Raw genomic sequence first — 8,606 nt, forward strand, 5'->3', positions numbered from 1 at the left:
ATAACGATAATCGTTATATATATCGTTTTCGAGTTTCATAATTCAATAGTCTCATTTTTATGTATATGACTCATTGTTAAAATACCTAATGAGATACTTACTTATCATAATATCATGTTAACTATATATATATATCCATATATATGTCATCGTATAGTTTTTACAAGTTTTAACGTTCGTGAATCACCGGTCAACATGGGTGGTCAATTGTCTATATAAAACCTATTTCAATTAATCAAGTCATAACAAGTTTGATTGCTTAACATGTTGGAAACACTTAATCATGTAAATAACAATTTCATTTAATATATATAAACATGGAAAAAGTTCGGGTCACTACATTGTACACACTTCTAAATTTACTAAGAACTTCATTCCGTTTATGTTGTCACATCAAATGTTTAAAGGTTTTTTTTCAAAACTTCCTTGGTTGATTTTATTAAAGGTTTTTGTATTAGACTACACCATGTATGGATCACACTTCTTCTTACCCTCCGTTAGGGATGAAGCTTACCATTAAGATCTTTGTTAAAAACTCTTGAGCCACTTTGGATGGCAGTTTTATAAAATTTGTTAGGAAGTCCTTCCGCTCATAAAATGTTCTTTTAAGGTTAGAAATGGCAAAAACAGGGGCCGATAAATCAGTTTTCTGAGGTACACTCAGTGGTCACCCCATTATAGGAAAGGCACTAGGTGGGTTTCTACTCTCAATATTTCACGGCTAATTGCAACACCCTCGTAAACATCATCTCTATGAATCAGTATGTTGAGGTACAAGAAATCATTTTTGAGATTCTTTTCACTTGGAGTAAACCATTCTTTATGACCAAGGGTTCACGTATCTTCTCATCCGCACATCCCCTTAAGTATAAGGATAAAATTAGATCAACTCGCTCATTGTACGAAGAGTTCACTCTCGTTCAAAGATCACACCTTTCATGCAATTTTCTCTCGGAAATGTAATGTAAATTACTTTAAAAATCTATAATTCTTGTTATCCTCTTGGAAGGGACTGCTTAAAACATCTATAACACTGATGTGGTTACTCTATATATTTCTTCCTTCGTTAGTTGCAACGATATGTTGTTCTAGTCGATGTTAACCCTAACTTCAGCATGTAACTAAAAGCATATGGTTACATTATGAAACTGTGCTTTCATTCCATCCCAGGATAAGTTCACATGCAGCATGTTAAACTGGGTGATATCTTTCATTACTCGTTCAGACCATCCTGAAGACACTATAAATAATTATGGCTTGCATTACATGTAAGTCTGATTAGTCACTCTCAGCTAAAATTTTAATTCATTTATTCAAATGAAACGTTTCTTAAATATCGGGTTCTTTATGCCTATGGTCTCCTTCCGAAATTAAGGAGTTAATAAAATTCGTGGCTAACACTATCCAGACATCAAATCACATGGTTGTGATCACCATGTTTTCCATTCTATCTGTCAGCTTTGTATTGCGACATAAGCGCTCAATGTTTTAGATGAGTTTGGTAACATTCATGATGTATTTCGTGCATCCAGCTTACTGAAGATGTCTGTAAGGCTAAAAACATCATTTTTCCTTTTGTGGATATATATTCAGATGACATACTCATGTTAACAAGAAACGAAATCAATTTGTTGATCTTAAGGGCAAGAGACTTAATTAATGGCATATACATATTCTTACTTTTATACGCCCAAGTACCTTTCAAGGTAAATAGCTCACTTCTGAACCCACGAGTCTCTCGGAACTTTGATACGCTCCTTCTTTTTCAAATTCGGTACCGTTATTGGTCACTCCCGTAAAATTTTGGGATGAAATTTTCTTTAACGGGTGGGTAATGTAACGACCCGACTTTTTTGACTTATATTTTTGTGCTCTATATCTACATATACGTGCGTACTAAGCTAGTTTATGCTCTGGGATCTTTATTCATGATTAATTACTTTCGTTAGTATCTTACAACGTGTTGTTAAGTGCGTAATCACTTAACTTGATCCCCGAATGCGTTTACGACCGTTAGTGTCACATGTCGTTTAAAACGAGCTATGTACTTTGTACACGTTAAACTTTTGTCATAATTAGAATATTATGACTACGTAATACTAATTGTTATTTTCTAATGACAATTACTTGGCTTATTAGTTGCTTAATTACGCTTAGTAATTTACTAATGCATACTAGCATTTTTGTTAACCATTACTACACATGTTTCATGGGATCCCAATAACAAGCACCACCTTTAGACCACCACCATACGAAAAGCAAAAAGTTGTCCACCTTGTCCCCCCTTGGCCTTACAGTTTTGGAGACACAAACCACCACCTCCACCACTATAAATACAAGCCTTGATCTTTCATTTCACACTTGATTTTATTCTCATTTTACACACACTTGCTCTCTAGTCTTTCTCAAACTAAAATTGTAAGTTTTTAAATTTTCTTCTTCTTCTTCTTCTTCTTCTTCTTCTTCTTCTTCTTCTTCTTCTTCTTCTTCTTCTTCTTCTTCTTCTTCTTCTTCTTCTTCTTCTCTTCTTAATCATGACATCATCATCATCATAAGATCAAGCTTTTTAGCTTTTTGATCTTGTTATATCTTGTAGATTCAAACTTTGATTTGAATCCTTCAAGAACATGAAATATTCAAGCTTTTTAGCTTTGAATCTTCATTACTTTGTTGGATCTAAGTTTTGAAGCTTAAGATCACTTTATTTTGTTAAAAGATCAAAACTTGTGTTTATGATCTTCATATAACTTGTAGATCTAGCTTTTTACTTTAAGGATCTTCAAGAACATTAAAGATCCAAGCTTTCTAGCTTAGGGTTTCATTATTTTGTTAAAGATCTAAGCTTTTTAGTTTATGATCTCATTACTTTTACTAGATCTTAGCTTTCTAGCTTATGGTCTCATTAATCTTGTAAAGATCAAAGCTTTCTAGCTTAGGGTTTTTTAACACTTGAGATCTAAGTTATTATTGTAGATCTCACTTAATTGGAACCTTTTTATGATTTTTATGATGATAAAAATCAAGTCTTCATCATCTCATATGATGAAGATGCATAAACTTGTATCAAAGGGACAAAGGTTGAAGCTTTATTGTGTTTATACAATAAAGAGACAACCTTGTTGTTCAAAACTTGTAGAAAGTTAGCTTTTACTTTTATTTGTGTGTTGATGGTTAAAACTTGGTCATAATGATGCTAAAACATCAAAGAGTTGTACACTTGAGGCTTATACGCATCAAGGATGAGAACCGTGATAAGCATCAAGCACCAAGAAACCCACCGAAGCCCTTGTTTCTGTTTTTCGGGGTCTGATCAGACTCTTGGGTCTTCTGGAAATTTAATTTTCAGATATTTTGGTTTGAGTAGATGACTTTTCGTTCAAGACTCGCGTAATTCCAATATACGGTTTGGGATTTATAGCCTTCCGAAAATCACTACGCCTTCGTAATGACGTGCTGAAATTTCTGACCTACTCGCGCTTGAACCATCGCCACGGTCAAACGACATCGAGTTAGGATCTGAAAATCGGAAAGTGGAAAAAGGACTCATATACGGAGCCTTGGCCACTTGCCGTGTGTCTTTTCAGTTTGTATAGAGGTCGTAGCAGCTGATCGAATTCAGCCTTTCGTTTAGACCTCTATTCTTGTTGAAAACTTACTTTATCTTTTATGAATGATGATGACGATGATGATGCTTAAGACTTACTTACGTACTTTTAAAACCTTTGGGGACGATTTACTGACTTAGAAACCTTTGACTTAGGTTGACGACCTTTTGGATCGACCAACTTACTTGTTTGGACCGACTTACTTGCTTACATTTTTGTATCATTTTTACCGCACATTCACTGTGAGTTATAGCTCCCTTTTACTTTAACTATTTTTGGGACTGAGAATACATGCGCTTTTTATGTTTTACATACTAGACACGAGTACTTAAACTTTATATATGTGTGGGTGACATAACAGCACAAAGATTCCCCTTAGCTCGGTAACTTTTAACTATTGGTTTATGAACCTGTAGACGTGAATCTTAGATATGAATCCATAGGGTTTGACATACCCACTCGGGCTAGTCGCGCTAGCATTCAACAGGTGTTTAATACTTCGTAAACTTACGCACTTTCCAGGTGTACTTTTAGGGGGTGATATTACTTGTTAAGTTAGTTACCAGGTGCTCATGGATAAGCATACACTTTATCATACTGATTTGAAATACTGATTTGAAATGCTGGTTGAAGCACTGAAATCTCATGGTCTACATTACATTACTGATTACAGACAAACTATAGCTCACCAACATTCGTGTTGACTTTTTAAGCATGTATTTCTCAGGTGCTTAGACGTTGTTGCTTTCACTGTTAGTCTTGCTGTTATAGTTTTGGTGTTATAGACTTGCTGTTACAGACTCGCTGTGTTAGGCTTCGACTGCATTACTTAGAGATGTCTCAATCATGGAACTTTTACTTTGCATTCACAACTTATGTTACATTTGAACAATGGCTTTGTAATGACCTTTGTGTCACGTACTTATGTTAATGCTTTCTATTCGTAGAAGCACGTTATCTTTGTAAAACAATTAATGTTGGTAAAGACGTCACCTTTTCATGAATGCAAAATTTGTTTTAAAAAAGCATGTAATATTGTATCGTGTAATGGACCTATTGTTGATGATCCGTACACGTTGATTTTGTACGGGTCACATGATGTCCTCATCAACACTCACTAAAATCAAACATCTCGGGACTAGCTACCCGTCGTAGGCCTGTGCTGGTCTATACTTCTCTTTGAAAGGTAAAACCTGGGAGTCCTCCTCCTGCAGATGGGTATGCTGTAGGAAGCACCTAAACTTGGCATATTGTCTGGATACATTTCAACAAACGAGTAAGTACTAAGCGCAAGTATGGCGCTTAGGATTAGTGCACTGTAAAATAAATTGTAGACTAAAAATAAATTAAAATAGGAAAAAATAAATTAAAAAGGATAAGCAAAGGGTGCCTTCCAATAGCGCTTTGTTTATCAAGTTGGTACAACTCGACTTCTTCTGGCATGTCTTCAATCGGTGGCCATTGACTTTGAAATTTCCGGTAGGTCCTTCTAATTCTACGTCTCCATGCAGAAAAGCGTGTTACTTTGAATGGTCCACTCCATCGTGATCTGAATTTACCAGCGAATTTCTTGAATCAAGAGTTTAAGAGTAGAACTTTATCTCCAGGAGCGAACTTTATTGGTATCAGTTTGCATCATGTGTCAGCTTCGTTCATTTCTTGTAGATATATGACGTCTCGTATGCTTGGTCTCTTAATTCAGTGAATTCATTCATCTGCGTCTTCTGATGCCTAGCGGTTACTGGAGGATCAAGGTTATAGGTTTTCCATTCCTAGAGAGGTTTTTATTCGAGTTCCAGTGGAAGGTGACATGCTTTTCCATAGATCATGCTGTAAGGTGTAGTTCCTAGAGGATTCTTGTAAGCAGTCCAGAATGCCCACAGAGCATCACCTAGTTTCTCGGCCCATTTATTTCCATGATGGCCGACGGTTCATTCTAGAGTTCTTTTAAGTGCTGTGTTAGTGAGTTCTGCGTGCTCGTTGGTCTGCGGATGATAAGCAGTGGACATTTTATGGGTAACTCCGTATTGTTGCATTATCTTCATGAATTGAGTATTACAGAAGTGTGTGCCTCTATCACTTATTATAGCGCGAGGAGCTCCAAATCAGCAGAAGAGTCTTTTTCAGGAAATTGGTGACGACCTTGGTGTAGTGCCCCGACCAAATCCATATGGACGAGAACATTACATATGATTACATCGCGAGGTATTTGACCTCTATATGATACATTTTACAAACATTGCATTCGTTTTTAAAAGACAACCTTTCATTTCATCAAAAGCTGACAGGTATGCATACCATTTCATAATATCCAAACTATAAGTGATCTAATCTGTCATTTAATTAATAATAATCTTTAATGAACTTCAACGACTCGAATGCAACGTCTTTTGAAATATGTCATGAATGACTCCAAGTAATATCCTTAAAATGAGCTAATGCACAGCGGAAGATTTCTTTCAAACCTGAGAATAAACATGCTTTCAAATGTCAACCAAAAGGTTGGTGAGTTCATTAGTTTATAGTAATCATTTCATTTCATCATTTTAATAGACCACAAGATTTTTAATATTATAAAATGTGCAGAAGTCCCATTTCAACTGCACAAAAAATATCATTCATATGGAGAACACCTGGTGAGGATTCAAAATATAATAGTAACTATCTGTGTCGGTCTTTCACCCCACGGCTGAATACATGTGCCTTCAAAATATAGAACCTCTGTGCCGGTCTTTACACCCCACGGCTGAACACATGTTTATAAAATATAGGCCAACCGGTGCCAAAATGTCATAAATAATAAACCATTCATATCAACCAACCATCTCATAGCAGACATTTCGCATCGTACTAGAGATAAAAATCATTCATATCAATCCGAATCCCAGATAATTCTATCATAGAATGCAGTTAAGGTACTTGTGTCTATTGCGTCAAACATTTATAAAGCGCATGTATTCTCATTCCCAAAAATGTAAAGAGTAAAAGGGAATCAAATGAACTCACCTATTGTATTTTGTAGTAAAAATACATAGAACGACATTGAACAAGTATAGGGTTGGCCTCAGATTCACGAACCTATATTAATTATATGTATATTAACACATATAATGGAAATCGAACAAATTCATATATCTAGATTTATTAGTTATATCATTTTTATATTAATAACTTATATATTTCGTTATTTAGTTAAATATATTCATTTTATAGGTAAAAATATTAATATATTTCAGTTATGTATATTAAATATATTTTTATATGAAGATTGTTTGTTTGTGAAAATAAATAATTATGATAATACTAATATTAGTAATAATAAGGATACTATATAAAAATAATGATAAAAGTGATAATAATAATAATAATAATAATAATAATAATAATAATAATAATAATAATAATAATAATAATAATAATAATAATAATAATAATAATAATAATAATAATAATAATAATAATAATAATAATAATAATAATAACTTGATACTAATACTAATATTAATGATAATAATAATAGTTTGTGTTATTTTCATAAATAAATAAATAAAAATAATAATAATAATAACTATAATCATAATAATAATAAATAAATGATAAATAAAAAATAAATGTGTATACCCTCAAAAGCTTTTAGTAAAAAAAAATGCTCCAATCGAGACTCGATCCCAAGACCTCTCGAATAACGCAAACACGCTCAACCCATTACTCCATTTCGGATTTCCTAAATTTAATTACACCTAATCTATATTTAACCCAATTCCCTTTTATTTTTGCCCACAGCTTCTCTTGATAATAAAAAGAATATGGTAGTTGCCTGGGTTCGAACCCAGGACCTTCTGTTTATCAAACAACCTCCTGAACCATTGCTCTACCATTTAATTTCTGTTTAATAAGAAATTTTAATTCTTATAACCTTAAATGCTATTGTCATCTTAACATAAAATCACTTATTTCTTTATCATCATCAATCGTGATCTTCATCATCATTTATCACGATCTCCTCATCAAACACCAATATCATCATCTTTTAATCATAATGCAATTATCATTATTGAATCGTCATCAACATGTAATTAATATCGCCATTTATCAACCTCGTGATATTATGCATCATCATTAATATCATAACGGTTAGCATCATAATTACCACATCATGATCATCGTTTTCTTCATCAAAACCTTATCATCATAATCTAACCGTCATCATCATTTATATCGTGATCTTCTTTTCCCTCAGCCCCCTAACCGTATATCATAATCATCATCCATCACTTATTCTTACCATAATCAATTTTTACAACCCAAAATGAATATGGGTCTCGGCCCATATAACAATCCACTTAACTTTATATTTTCCAATAGCCTACTCCAATATAAATGAATTCAATTGTTTCCTAATTGTCGCCAGAACTACCCCACAAGTAAGCTTTATAAAATCACCATCCATATTACTAAAAATAAAAAAAAAAAAAAAAAAAACGCCAACTGAGTGATCAGTGTGTCGGCCATGAGTGGTGACAGGATTCATTTGTTTATTACAAAAGCTTTATTTAATACAATAATATATCCAAGTTACTGTACGGTTATTAATATATAATGTATCCTATCCTTTCATTTCATTTAGTTGTTCAACATCAAAAATATGGTTAACAACAGGAATCGAGTAGCAAAAAGAAAAGATACCAGCGAGCAGCAGCATACAAGCTGTAAAAATGGAGGTTTGGTCGTGACTTGAAACAGTACGTGACATTAACAAAGATTTTATGGTGGTGGTGGTATAATGGTTACATAGTGGTGGTTTGGTGGTGGTTCTCGATGAGTACAGAAACAGGTATGTGATGATGATGAGTGGTTGTGTTGTCAACAAATTTAAATCAGAAAAACAATGATAGCGGTTTTATGTTGGTCGTGGGAAGGTGCTTCGGTGATGTTGGGATGGCGGTTGTTGGTGATGATTGTAATCAAAAACATATACTTTAGTATGAAGGTGATGGGTTG

Source organism: Rutidosis leptorrhynchoides, chromosome 5 (genome assembly GCF_046630445.1).
Source record: "Rutidosis leptorrhynchoides isolate AG116_Rl617_1_P2 chromosome 5, CSIRO_AGI_Rlap_v1, whole genome shotgun sequence".
Classification (NCBI taxonomy): domain Eukaryota; kingdom Viridiplantae; phylum Streptophyta; class Magnoliopsida; order Asterales; family Asteraceae; genus Rutidosis; species Rutidosis leptorrhynchoides.